Source organism: Cyanistes caeruleus, chromosome 6 (genome assembly GCF_971803275.1).
Source record: "Cyanistes caeruleus chromosome 6, bCyaCae1.hap1.1, whole genome shotgun sequence".
Taxonomy (NCBI): Eukaryota; Metazoa; Chordata; class Aves; order Passeriformes; family Paridae; genus Cyanistes; species Cyanistes caeruleus.
In genome coordinates this window covers 2,297,381-2,312,047 of record NC_141706.1, presented here as the reverse complement: position 1 = coordinate 2,312,047, position 14,667 = coordinate 2,297,381, and the positions used below count along the sequence as shown (strand labels likewise).

General features: G+C 41.9%; 1 long non-coding RNA gene across 1 annotated transcript; it reads left to right on the top strand.

Moving 5' to 3' along the window:
• Positions 1–9,904: 9,904 nt before the first annotated feature.
• LOC147652366 (uncharacterized) lies at positions 9,905–11,171 on the top strand. The gene is made up of 2 exons (XR_015288259.1): positions 9,905–10,262; positions 10,708–11,171. It is a non-coding gene; the product is annotated as an uncharacterized LOC147652366 (long non-coding RNA).
• The last annotated feature ends 3,496 nt before the right edge of the window (positions 11,172–14,667 follow it).

Sequence of the window (14,667 nt, the reverse complement as noted above, 5' to 3'; positions counted from 1 at the left end):
CTTTCCTAAAAATCCCTTTGTCCAAGTGATTATCGCTTGTGAGACAATTATTACTTTACTGCAGGTACTCTGCCAGAAGTTATTTTTTCTGTTGTGTTAGAGCTCACTGCTCTGCACCAGAATAATTTTGTGTATTACACATAATTTATTCCTATCCCAGCACATTATTAATAATTAGCATAATCTGCATCACAGTAATGCCAAGAATTATCAGTGCTAGGCCAGAAAGCTCAGTGCTGTTAAAACACATCACGACAGCAGTCCCAGGCAAGACAAGGTTTTCATGGAAAATCTTCCTGGCTGAATGGATAATAGGCAGGATTGGAAGCCAGTAATTCTTGTTTTCTGGTTCTGCTTCTGCCACTGTCTGTCTGAGTGCTTGGTGCCATCAGAGCTACAGCAGATGTCTGTGTGTGGCTTGTTTTCCTTGACATAAAAATGGATTAATTCCCTGCCACGTTTGGATGGAGAAGAAGAGCAGATAATGCATCGTGAGGGTGAGGTGGCTTTGCTGGGAGCTTGTAGGAAGGGAGAACAATACAGAAATTCAGGCTGGGGGTTTGAGAGAGGGGCCAATCCTCCTCCATCAGGAGCCTGGGGTTATTTTCTGCCTGAAGGGATTGCTCCAGCCCTCTTTCTGGGCTTTACATCTGCCTTTTTGGGACTCCACGAGCCTTTTTGATGGTTTTACCTCCAGCTTGTTGAGTTCCCCCTGAATGTTTGCCTTGCCTTCAAACTCCCCCCTGTGTGGTGTCACCTGCAGGTTTGTCCATCCTGCTGCTGAGCTGTGGGTGTGAGAGCCCAGCTCCTCTCCCAGCCTGGGCCAGGCCCTTTTCCATCAGCTGCACAAACGTGTCCCTCCAATCCCTCAGAAATGGTGAAAACCCTCTGAACATTTGTCCACATTCCACATGGCCACTGCTTTTATTCCAGCATTTTGGAGCTAACTGAGGGATGGGAGACAGCCCAAGGCCTGGGTTTGAGATGGAGCTGGGCTGCAGAGTTTGTGTTTGGCCAGCCAGTCTGTTTAAAGCTGACAGAACTCTGAGACAGCTTTGGTGGCAGCAGAACCTGTGGCAGCAGAACCTGTGGCATCAGAGCCTGTGACATCAGAACCTGTGGCAGCAGAACCCATGGCAGCAGAACCCGTGACAGCAGAACCTGTGGCAGCAGAACCTGTGGCAGCAGAACCCATGGCAGCAGAACCTGTGGCAGCAGAACCCATGACATCAGCTTGAGGGCTCCAAAGTGGCCCCACAGGACAGGTTTAATGTGAGAAATGCAGCTTGCAGCCACGGCACTGGGGTGTGATGATGCCCAGGGTTTGCACAGGCTGCTGCAATTTGTGTCTGCCAGAGGGGAAGGGTGATTTTAGACTTGGGGCCAGCTTCCTTCACCTTGCTCACAGCCTGTCTACACCAGTCCAAAGGTGATTTATCCAGGGCTGCAGGGTGAGAAGCCTCAGAACTCTCAGTGCTAGCACATGGCTCTAAGTGTTAGCCATGCTAAAGTGAAGTAAAACTTGATTCTACCATCAAAAACAAAGGAAATGCACAATTGTACATAACATGCCTGATCCTCCCTCCCTCCTTTGTGCTCAAATGTGTTTTTTTTTTTTAAAAAAAGTGTTTGAGGGGATGAAGGGAAAGAGGGGCACTTTGAGGTGTCCTGTCTGCACACAATGGGGAGATTTAGAAATCAGGTTGCTGCCTCAGCTCTGCCAGTTTAAGCCAAAGCCACAGGGATATTATTTTTGACACTGCTCAGTGGATTATAACTTCAGCTCCCATTACCTCTAATGGGATCTTTGCTTGCAGTCTGCCACTGCTACAGCAATGAAAATTTGTCCCTTAATGCTATTTTGCTATTCCAGGTTTTTTTTTGTGTTTAATTATATTATATAATAATTTGTTGCAGCATCTACACGATTCCTTTAGGAGTGCACTCGAAATGCTTATGAATTTTTATAAACACAAGCTGTGTATCACTTTAGGTCTCTCACTGCTTTTGTAAACTATTCTGCCTTAATACAGCAACATTTTTTTCACCCTTGCTGGGCAAGCACCATCTTTTACAGCATGGCCATTTTGAAAAGCACAAGGATGCTGATGCTGAGAAGCCCAAACCTCTTGTTATTGCATTTATGACTTGTCAGAACACTCTAGTGTTACAGCTGGCTCCCACTTGAGCCAAATGCAGAAAGAAAAAAAGGCAAAACACAGTAGGTAGAAGATTTATCTTTAGTGTTGAAATGCATTGTAATTATAAAATTATTAACATGACAAAGTATATATCACAAAAGGTATTTTTTGAAGGATGTCCACTCAAACTTTTACACAAACTGGTTTGAATTTTGCTGGTTTTTTTCCCCAGACTTGGAAGTACAGTTAACTGATCTGCACAAAGCCAAAATTGTGAGATATATCTAAAAATCACTGTGTCTGAATTTCTCACTGGCGGGTTGTCATCAGCTCCACAGCCCTGCAAAGCTAATTTCTCAGAGAGATAAAAAATGAACCTGATGGCCCTTGCACTTTTCCTCCTTCAACTTTATATTTTTGTCTTTTCTCTCTCCCTTCATACTTATATATTGGGTGTAGAGAGAGGGGGAAAAAAGAAAACAGGATTTATTATTCTCCTTTCAATTTGCTTGGGAGGTTTTTTGGGAGGTTTAGCACAGTGTTCTAATTAAGTAGCAGAAGGCAAATCAGCAAACCAGCCCCAGTTCTTTGAGACTTTGCCTCAGATTCATTAATTGTTTACACATTTATTTTTTTTCCCCCTCACCCTTCTTTTTTGAATACCTGCCCAGCTAAGACCTCCCAAAAAAGGGTGTGTGATGTGCTTTACTGTGCCCCCAGCCTGGAGCAAAACACAGAGGTGTGTGTATAGCAACATGGAAATGCCACAGCCCAGCCTGGGTGATCTGGAATAAAAATAAATGATATTTTTTCAAGATCTGAGTTGCTTTTTTAATTCCTCAGCTCGCTATTCACGTGCATGTTTTAAAGGAACTACTGAAATATTGGATAAAAAGTCTTCTAAAGCAGTGCCTCTGGCAAGCAGAAAGGAGAAAATGGAAGATTCTTAGAATTTCTTCTTCTTCTCATGGAAGAATCTCTATTTGGTGTGATTTCAGCCCAGACTGACAGGATGGAGAGGTTTAGAGAGGATGGCTCTGTATGATTTCACTTAGTCCATCTTTTCTTGGTTTTAAGTAGAAGTATTTCTAATTATTAGTGGAGCACTAATTGAACAGGGAACTACCTGCAGTGAACTGGGACTGTTTGGGAGTGTCCTCAAAATACATAAATAAAATAAAAATATAAATAAATAAAAGGTTTAACTCTGATGCCTGGTGTCAAATAGTTAATTTCTTCCAAGGAAAGAAACAAAGAAGTAAACCACCACACTGTGTAAGAGTGGTCTTAGTTGTTCTTAGATTTTAAATGTTGATAGATTATTCTTTTTCATGTGTTTGCCTTCGAAGAAGGAAATTGTATTTTTACAGCTGAGGTAGGAATGGTCACAGCAGGTTTGGAGAGAAGGGAAGAAAGAACACACCATTATTCTTGCTCTAAATTTATTACTTACAACTTAACATTAACAACAGTATTTTCCTGTAGTTGATTTTTTGTATTTGTGGATGACAAAACTCACTGCAGGCCCACATTTAAATAGCAATTAAAAGAATTCTGTGAAATACTGTGCCAAGACATGATGAGAGCAGGTTTCAGCCATAGTCTCCTCTAAAATGCTAATACCAAAAGTGCATTTACACAGTGTCTGTGTATTATCTAAAGGTAATAAACTGCTGTTGCACAGGCAGATGTTTGCATTACATCAAAACTTCCTTATCTGTGCCTTGCTTTTTTCACTTTTCTCCTTTTTCAGAAGCCCAAAATTTCTGTGTGTTACATGTCTAATTTTGAAGGTTTTCTTTAAAAGTTATATGCAACATTAATAAATCTCTGTCTTCAGAGGGCTGATATTTTCTTAGTTGTATTCCTTTTCAATAGCTTCTCTTTTGGATATCAATCTTAAATTGCAAATTAAAGATGAAAGATATTTCAGGAACTGGCGAGAATTCTGAACCATATTTTATGGAGTGTGACATGATTTGACTTGATGGCAGGCCCTGATATTTTCCATGTGCTGAGGAGTACATAAATTACTGACAGGAAACAAAGCAAGAGGAAATTCTGGCCACTAAAACTAGGGAAGATAAGGAAATTCATGAGTATCACAGCTCAAGGAAAGCATTTTTAATTCCCTTACAGAGGAGAGAAGAACTGATTTTCTGGTCCTACCTCATCACTGTGGCTGCAGTCATGACTATGTCTGGGATAAACCACTCAGGGTGTCTTTTAAAATGATGATTTGTTATCCAGCTCTGGAATTATTGAAGCTTTGGGGAACTAAAAGGAGAGATTTTTACTGAGTGAATCCATACATTTAGAATTCCACCAGTCTCAAGGATTAAAGTAGCTGTATTCAAGCACTGGAGAATAAAAAAAAATGGTTAAATTTGAATAACAGATAAAAATACCATTAATAATTTAAATAGCTGTTGTTTAAAAGTGAAAAAAAAAAATAAGAGTAAGCACTTTTCCAGTAGAATAAAGTTTCTGGGCTGCAGGAGGTGAAATGTCAACCACAACTCTTGTGTTCCTCTAAAAAAAGCTATAAAAAAATGCACCAAAAAAACCCCAGTTCATGAAGATCTGCAAGAAGATGTTTATTTCATGGAAAGTGCAGTATGAGAAGCAGCATTATTAAAGACCCCAAACCAACAGGTAAGGGAAATATATTTCAATACAATTGTTTCTTGACAATTAAGGAATTGGACAGCATAGTAGATAATTTATCAGCTTTATTCCAGTTTCCATGTCCCTGACACTGTAATTTCACAAGAGTGTTAGGACAAAATAACCAGTGGATGAATTTATCTGAATTTGATTTTTAGTCTTTTGGATGATTTCTGTTCTGCCTATTTCCTCCAATTAAGACATCTAAAGGAAGAAATAGAAAAAACATTTTAGGAATGGCCAAGTTCTTTGAAGGGAACTTGGAGCAATAATTCAGGTAAAGTCATTACAAAAGACTTCATGGTTCAGTCCATTGTCTGTGAGTTTAATACATCTGTGCTCTGCATCATAAGACATTCTTATTGGTAACAATTCATGGTAATTGCTTATTAATCATAGAGAAATATTTTATGTGGGAGTTTCTCAGATAAAAATCAGCCATTCAACCAGATTAAAGACTTCTGAGCTGAAGAACTTTCCTCTGCAGTCAATGGTTTTGATTTTCCCTATTGTCTGAACTCGGGGAATGCCAACAACGTTGAGTTGGATTCAACATCTGCACATTTCCCTTTCTCTGATGTTTTTCAAATTCTGTGGTCTGCAGTTGTTTGCCAGCCACTTTATTGCTCTTTGACTGGATAGCTCTGAATCCCGTGGGAGATGCAGGTACAGGGAATCAGGACAGGGTACAGGGAATCAGGACAGGGTACAGGGAAGCAGGACAGGGTACAGGGAATCAGGACAGGGTACAGGGAATCAGAACAGGGTACAGGGAATCAGAACAGGGTACAGGGAATCAGGATAGGGTACAGGGAATCAGGATAGAGTACAGGGAATCAGGACAGGGTACAGGGAATCAGGATAGGATGGTGGAATTCTCAGTGTCTGCATGGGAGACACAGATCACTCCTCCCTTGGGACTTCAGTCCCTGCTGTAGCTTCAATTATGCAAATAGCTGATGTAGCTGGGACTGCCACTAATGGCAATTGCAGCAGACTCCTGTGGGCTGGAGGGAATTATTCCCCTCAGCTGGGGCTCTGTGAGGGATTCCTGAGTGATGGGATTTGCTGGGATGGCTTTGGAGCACAGCTGGGAAGGTGCCACGCGTGAGACATCCTGAGGGTGGGGACAAAATGCACCCCACCTTTCAGCACTGGGGATGTATTTTACCTTTTGCTGTGTAGAAAATGTTGAAAATATCTTCCCTATAAATGGGAACCGTGCCTCAGCTCCTCCCTGCCTGCTTAGCACAAATTGATTCACAAGTGTCCAGCCAAACAGACAATTTGAAAGTCACATCCATCTGTTGGTAAAGCAGTGGCTCTGAATTGTTCAAATTGCTGTTTCTGAGAAGGGTAACACTTCTCTTTTTCCCCTCCTAGCAGGGGAAATGTGATTTAAACATTTTCTGTCCAGATAAGAAAACATCATTAATTGTGAATAAAACTAGGATGTGTGAGATACCCACTCATGCTTTTTTTGTGTGGTAATGACATCTTTGAATAATGGCTCCTGCTGAAAATCTTCTTCTTAACAGTGTTAGTTCACACTGTATGCCCAGGCTTAGCTGATATTTCTCCCCTCTTCCCCTATTTGCTGTGTGTTTTGTTGTATTTGGTGTCACAAAATTAGAATTTAGGGACTATTGTTTTTGTCCCCTATTTATTCCAACTCAAAATTTGGACAGAAAGACTTTGTTTCTTTAATGGGCAGAAATGCAGGTTGCAGCCTGAGTCTGAAAGCCAAGGTGAGATTTTTAGCATCCCTAATAATAGAAATCTGGCAGGTCAGATTCTGCCCTGATTTCCACATCTGTTCAGCTCAATTATCATGGGATTTAATGTGATGGCAGGCACAGATAAGTGGGTGGGGTTCTGGTTCTGAGATTGGAGCTCAGCTGACAATTCTGGTTATTCAGTGGAGAGCTCCTCTGCTGTTTCCCAGAGCTGTTTGTGACTCTGCAGAGCTGAGAACAGCAAGATTTGTGAGAAATGGTTTTCATTAGAACACACAAGCCAGACCATGGTGGGACTGGGAGAGAGGAGGAGCCTGCAGGGAGCAGAATTTCCTTCCTTCTGTTGGTGGGAATTCTTGTATCTGCTCAGAACTTCAGAATCTCTGATTCCCAAGGAGGTTGTGGCCTGTTTCTGGCAATCTCTTGTAGGGCACTGTGTCTTTGTACCGTGGGACTGGCTTATTTTGAGCGGCAGCTACCTATTATCTGTCCTGGGGGGGTGATGTTGGCATCAAACTGTGAGAACCTAGGGGGTACAGGAGTTATTTTTCCTTTTTTTTGGGCCATCTGGAGTATCCTTCATATTCATTTATGCCATCTCAAAGCTCTGATGAGCTCTGGGCTCATCCCACTGAAGCCTTACAAGCCTCACTGACTCTGCCTGTCACCTTTCCAACAAGATTAAAAGGCTGAAACCTTTAGGCACCTGAAATTAGGGTGGATTTGGGGGTACATTGTGACAACCGAACTTTTCATATTTGGTATTCTTCATGAACATCTACATAAGCAGGTTTTGGCACATAAAGAAGAGGCAGAGTTGTTGGTTTTCAGAAGCAGAGAAGACTGGCACTGCTGGGCAAACAGGGTGCTGTAAAAACCTTGGAAAACCAAAATCACCATGACAGTGCATGTGAGAGCCATAAAAAACTGAGTTTGGAGTTTCTGCTCCAAGTGGCTCATCCATTAAGGCCACATTGGATCCCAGTGTGTTTTTTATCTGCTTGATTGGCTCACAAAGGTGGGACCTGCTGCACTTTATTCACTGAGTCCCTGTTCCTGCTGCTGAGTCCACCCTGCTTCCAGCAAGCAGGGAAGAGTCCAGCACCTACCACAAGGCTCCAAGTACATGTGGAGGCTCAATTGCCCAGAAAAGAACATTTTCAAGCTTTATCTTGCTAGTATTGACCACCACTAGAGCCCTCCCTTGTATCATTTTGTCCAAATTGCCCACCTGCCTGGATTTTCTGGGACATAACAACCTCTGAGAGAGGTGAATGTGCTGTTTGAGTGACAAATGCACTGTGAGTTTTCAAATTAGCACTGTGCTTTGTAAAAGGGCATTTGGTTCTATCAGCTGTCACCAGAGCACAGCACTGAATTTCTGGGGGTTCAGCCAGAACTTCAAATGGGAAATGGAAAAGGTTGGATGTTTCCTTGTGCTACTGATGAAGAGGTGGCTAAGCAGGATCAAGTGTTTCTCTCCTGCTGAGGTGCTGGACTTGTTTTGACCTCTGTGAGATTTGGAAGGGAATCAAGAGCACTCCAGTTCGTGCCTGGCTGCTGCACTTGTGTGGGTGCCATTCTTGTACTGTACAAATATATCTCTGCACTATTACAAGGAGAGAGTTAAAGTTCATGTGCTACTTTCTACACTTCAGAGAAGATTCAGTGCTCAAAAATAAGAGGGGAAAGCGAGAAAGAAATGCTGCAGGACTCTGCTTCTCACTCCTGTCCTGTGTTATGGTGTGGGAGAATCAGCAGAGCTTGATGGAGCTCGCTGGACTTCCTGAGCCTCAGAGCTGGGGGTGGAATAATGCTGTGAGCAGAGATGTCCTCTTCTGGTTTATCACCCCTGGACTGCAGTGAACACAATGGGCATTTTTAAATTAAATTAAAATTAAAATAAAAATTTAAATTAAATTAAAATTGCCACAGACAAATGAGAGACAAAAATGGTTGGACTTGATCACCTGAAAGGTCTTTTCCAACCTAAATTATTCTGTGATTCTATAAAAAGGCTCCATCTGTGAAAATGATCACACAGAGGCCTAAAAAAGAAATGCATAAGGTAGAAGGTGGGGTGTGGGAAGGGAAAGTGATGGGCCAGTGTTCTTCACCTGATTGAATTGGAAATTACATGAAAATTTCCAGCCTATTAAAAAAAAAAACAACCTCTCAAAACCCCCCTACCCCAGGAAACCCCAGAGCCTAAAAAGCAGCCATTGTTCACCACAATCATCTCCAACTTTCCAATGGATAGAGCATCTGAAATCTAATAATTTCTGTAGCTTTTCTATGAAAGATGCTTTTTCAGAAAAACAAAGTTTTATCCTCCATTTTCAGCTTTCTTTTATCAAACCCAGGTTGTGTTAGAAGAGCAGCTGCCTGGGAACAAAAGGAGATTAAAAGGGGCTACTTTTAAAGTAGTGAGGAACTTTTTCAAGTAAAAAAGGGCTTTATTTTTAAATTTGCTCCCCTGCCTTTGAAAGAGATGTAGAAAAAAAGAAACAATGGATAAAAGTGAAAAGAATGGTAATGTTGACAATAATGTGTCTGTATTCCCCCACAGGCCAGGTGTGGGATAATCTGTCCACGTGGGAATGTTTTTGGTTATTTTTCTGAGGGTGAGGGGTTTATCTCTGTGCCATGTGGCTTCCAGTGCCATGTTTATATCAATAAATTAAAGAGGGCAGCTTTGAGAAGTGGCACATGGTCAGCTAGAACATTTAAATAATCAGCTAGAACATTTAAATGATCAGCTAGAATATTTAAATGGTCAGCTAGAACATTCAAATGGTCAGCTAGAATATTTAAATGGTCAGCTAGAACATTTAAATGATCAGCTAGAACATTTAAATGATCAGCTAGAATATTCAAATGGTCAGCTAGAACATTCAAATGGTCAGCTAGAACATTTAAATAATCAGCTAGAACATTTAAATAATCATCTAGAACACTTAAATGGTCAGCTAGAACATTTAAAAAATCAGCTAGAACATTTAAATGGTCAGCTAGAACATTTAAATAATCAGCTAGAACATTTAAATGATCAGCTAGAACATTTAAATGATCAGATAGAACATTTAAATGATCAGCTAGAACATTTAAATGATCAGATAGAACATTTAAATGATCATCTAGAGCATTTAAATAATCAGCTAGAACATTTAAATGATCAGATAGAACATTTAAATGATCAGCTAGAACATTTAAATGATCAGATAGAACATTTAAATAATCAGCTAGAACATTTAAATGCTCGTGTGCTGCGTGGCAGGGCTGGCACCCTGCAGCTCCCAGGGGATGTAAATGGAGAATTTGGGGAATTGTGTGAACACCACACAGCAGGATGGATAAGAACTATGCTGAAGGGAAAAAGCCTCTTTACTTTAGTGCCATGGACCTAATTTTGACGTTTGTCTCTGCGTGGCATGACTGGAGTGAGAAAGGAAGGCTCTGTTCTAGCACAGCCTGCCCTAATTCCCCAGGTCATTAGGAAATGGAGGCAGCAGATTGCCAGGAGTTTTGTGCAGCACAGAAATGGATCAGAGGGACACAGCTGTGTCCTGGACTGTCAAGGAGCTGTTCTGAGCTGCCTGTCACCCTGTCCTCCTCCTGCAAGCCACAGCTGGTGGCCACCTCGCCGTCCCCAGCTTTCTGCCCAGGCTCCTCAGACCCTCCTGCCCCAGAACTGTCCTGCAGCTGCCAGGATTTGCAGGTGCATTTTTATTTCTTCAGGGAAAAATGGGAGGGGGGGAAAAATGATTTCACAACTGGATTGCCTCTCTTGTCCGAATAGTCCTGCTTTTTTTGTTTCAAAGACAAACCAGGAGGAATTTAAGCTAAGTTGCAAAATGCAGCGAACTCTGTTTTCTAGCTGATCTCCTGGGGGGAGCCCAGTGCATTGGGATGAGTGGTTTCCCCTTTACCTCATTAAGATTCTTCATTTCCCTCATCACACTGGCACATTCTCTAACAGGGGTCAGGTTTGTCATGGAGGTCACCATCCTTTTCTGTTCCAGCGTTATTTTCTTTTCCATCACGGAATCTTCCAGCGTGGAAAAAGCAGGGTAAAAATAGACCTTCCCTGCCCTCCAAAAGCATGTTTGCATCCTTCTGTCCTTGTTCAAAATGTCTAATGATTTATCTCATCTTTCTGTCAGCTCCTGAGTTGTTCCCTCTGCCTCCAGAGCTTCCTGATAATCTGCCTCTGTCCCAGCTGCATTTTTTGGTCTCTCTTCTTACCACCCTTCTCTTCCTGAAGACAAAAAGAATCTGTGCCCTTGAAACCCAGCCATGTCCTGTAGGGTTTATTTAAACTCTGAAAATGGTCATCCTTGGAATGGTCTTTTCAGGAACTCTCTGTTGTGATTGATTGATAAGTGTGCTGTGAAATTTCAGCTGAAATAGCTGCTTGCCTTGATAAAGGAGAGTTTTAAATGTATAACGAGGATGTACATTGTAATCTGCTAAAAATGTTATTGTGACCTGCTGTTCCAAGATTATAAATGAAATACTTCTGCAGAATCTGTTCCTTCCTTGCTTGGTTTTCTACCCACCAGTGCACTTTTGGTGCCTTGTATAGGAGGTCTAAAATAAAATAAAATAAAATTCATTGCAATACTGACCTGAACAGGACCTTTTGTCCAATTGAATGTTACACAGCTCCTTCATGGGTGATTTTTAGTGTTTCTGAGTTCACTTAAGTGAAAAGTTGCAGAGAGCAATAGCAACAAACAGCAAACCACAACCTTTAGTAAGGGAGGCTTGGAAAATTCATTATTGCTCTGTTCACGGCCAGGGCTGCAGACTTGTGCTCTCTGGAGCTAATGGGATCACTGGGAGCAGAGGCCACCAGGAGGTTTGCTTCAAGTGCCTGTTCCTCACCCAAATTAAATGACAGAGCAGATCCACCCTCTCATTCCACGCTGTGCTAATCTTCCAGCCTGTGGAAAACCAGTTCTGCAGACACAAATTGGTGTCTGGACTGCGGAGAGGAGTGAGCTCTGTGGAAATGTGCTCTGCTCAGCTGTGTCCAGGCTCTGGACAGCACATCTCCATATCTTCTGTGGAAAGGGATGAAATGGAGCTCTCTGTGTCAGACCCAGCATTGCTGAGCAAGATTCTCACCAGAGATATGGAACAAGAGCTTAATGCCATTTATCAACCCCGTGCAGCCGGGCTGGGCAGGCCCTTCCTTTAGAGACTGCATCAGGGCTTTTACTGAGGATTTGCTTCCCCCTCAATTTATGCAAACATTCCTCAGGAGACACTATTTTATCCTTGTCATGCCAACTTGGATGCAAAGTGACTTCCCACTTATTGTCCCCCCCTCATCCCGAGCTCTGCGAGGCGCCAGCTGGGCCAACGCCATCGTGGGCACCCCTGCGAGATCAATTTTGGCTGGCAGCTGTGCTCATTGTCAGCTGTAATTATTGGGGTTAATGTCATTATTTTCACTGGTGCTGTTGGTAAGTATCTGTTGTTGTTGCCGCTGGTGATAAATTCCCCTGTAAAAGTTCTTTGCTGAGCTGGTTTATGGCGCCAATTGCAGTCACGGCAGGTAAGGGAGCGCCTACGTGAGCAAAGTTGGAAATAAAGGCAGAGGGGAGCAGCTGGGTGAAACCTCTTTTATACCAACTAAAATGCATACTGCCTGCTTGCTGTAAGAGCAGAAAGAACCCCCCCATGGAGAAGATTTTTACCTTCAGGTATTTTTTCTATCTAAAGATGGTGAGAAAATAAGGTTTATTTCAATTGACTGCTGACTAGTGGTGCCAGGTGGGTAATACCAAAACTCAGATAAGAATGGGTTTGCTGTTGATACTTTCCATCTCATTCAGGTGCTGGTGGCAAAGCAAACTCTTCTGTTTGGTATTCCAAAATACATTTAAGTCTGTTTCATTTGTCATTTTAAAAGGAATAAGAGGCTGTGGGTGAAATGTCTCTTTCTGTCTCGCTTTCACGAGCAGGAAAGTGAGATGAATTGTACTTAAATGTGAAGAATCTTCTCACCCTTAATTTGCCATGTGAGAATCATAAGGTTTAAGCACAACAAGTAATGTGTGAGAATATGAGTCAGTGGAGGAGAGAATCAGCAGTATAAATTAGTTTATTTGTGCAAAATAAAGAAGACTCAGTTTGTTCTGCTGTGGTTTAATAGAGATGTCACCCCAGGACAGTGGGGTCTCTCAGATGCCTGAGATTTTAGGGATTAGCACCTCTCCTGGAAAAGGGATTTGTGCCATTGAATATGGCACTTCCCATATTTCTGTTCAGCACACAATAGCACTGGGTTTATTATATATAACGTGTTTTTTATCTTTACCTGAGCTCTGTGTGCAATGTTTGTGCACTTTTGTCCCTTTACCTTTCTGCTTTTGGCCTCTTTCCTCTTCCTCCCTCTCTTCAGTTATTTGCTTGGCTCCAGCATGTTTTTCCAGCCTTTTGGCAATGCCTTCATCTTTGCACAGAGCATCCACATTTCTCTCAAGCTGCTAAAATTGATTTAAAGCTGAAAGGATAAGACAACAACGAGAAATATTTTCAAATTTCAATTGAAGATAAGAAGGGAAATCCCCTTCCTAAGATAATGGGGCTTTTGGAGCACGAGCAAACTGGAAATATGTACTTAGCTCTCCATATGGACATTCCTTAGAAAGGGCCTCCATGAAAAATGGATTTTGTGTTTACTGGTACAAAGAAATCTTTCAACACAAAGAAAAGAGAAGTCTGGTCTATAAAATTTGGTCTTTTGTCCATTTGAGTGCATGTAATTTCCACCAAATTGGCATTTGATCTGGTGTGGGAATGAGAAGCGCCCTAGGCTTTTGTGCAGATCTTGAATTAAACTCAATTACGCTCTGTTAAGGTGTCACAGAATTATTACTTTCAATTCAGCGTGCTCAGGTTCTTCTCACAGCCATCCTGGCTCTTATAAATCACCATCAGTGGCTTCTTTTTGATTTCCAAGCTAAGCAAGTGGTGGAGAGGAAAGGATCCTGTGGATGCTTCATCTCCAGCGCCAATTCCGGCTCTCTCAGGAGCGTGGAGCCGAGGTGACGGAACGCTGACGGGATCCCTCCCTTACCCAGCAGCTGGACTCTGTGTTCAACTCTCATTTTGGGGGAGCTGCACAGGCAGGGCTGGCTCCAACAGGCAGGGACACGATGCTGCAGATTTCTCTTGGCAGGGTGGAGTTTGTTCATCTTTCAATTTTGTCTCGTTTTCCTGGGAGCTGTCGCTCATCCCCAGGAGCCAGAGTGGAAAAGCAAATTTCTCAGTCCCAGCTTGGCTGTATTTAAGGATTCTATAAAGGCAGGTATTCCACAGCCTCAGGGATGTGTCTCCCTTCCAGCCCTCTTTTTATTTTATTTTATTTTCAGGAAAATACCTCATCTTTTCAAAGGAACCACCTCCTGCCTGTCTGTCTGCAGCCAAAGCTCTGTAGTAAGGAGAAAACATAGTGCAAAGAAGGAAAGCATTTCAGTCATAGCCAAATGAAAGGAGAAAATAACTCCTTCCCAGGCTTCCTGCAGGAAGAAAAAGGTGATTTCTGCACTTTATTTGAACGGCTGCAGGGGCATTCTGGGCTGGTTCAGGTCTCAGGCTCAAACACAGGGTGTTGGTGCTACTCCCTCAAAAAAATATGTTGGAACTCTTGGTTGAACTTCATGTCTCATCCTTTTTTTTTGTTTCCTGCTAAGTAAAGGTTGTTTCACAATGCACAGAATTTTTAAGAGTCTGTTTCCAACTCAGAGTTGTGCTGTTTTCTTCAGGAGAATGCTGAGTTCTGTAGCTTTGCATGAATTTATTCAGAGCCTTCCTTTTTGTGTTTTCATCGGGTAACTTTTTCTCCTTAGTTTTATTAACTTGGAATTTATCTGACTGTGTGCATGCAAATGGAAATTTAACTTAAGTCTAGTTTAATAGTAAACTTGATTTAATAAGTAGAAGCTTTTTTTTTTTTTAATGACATTTATTTTTCTCTTATACTTAGCGATCAAAGGAAGTTCACTAAAGCTAGTGGATGAAATGTTTTTTTAAAGCTGTTTTTACATGTAAGTTCTCACACAAATTCTGAAAAAAATATTAGGTGCTTTGACAGCTTGTTTTTATTTGAG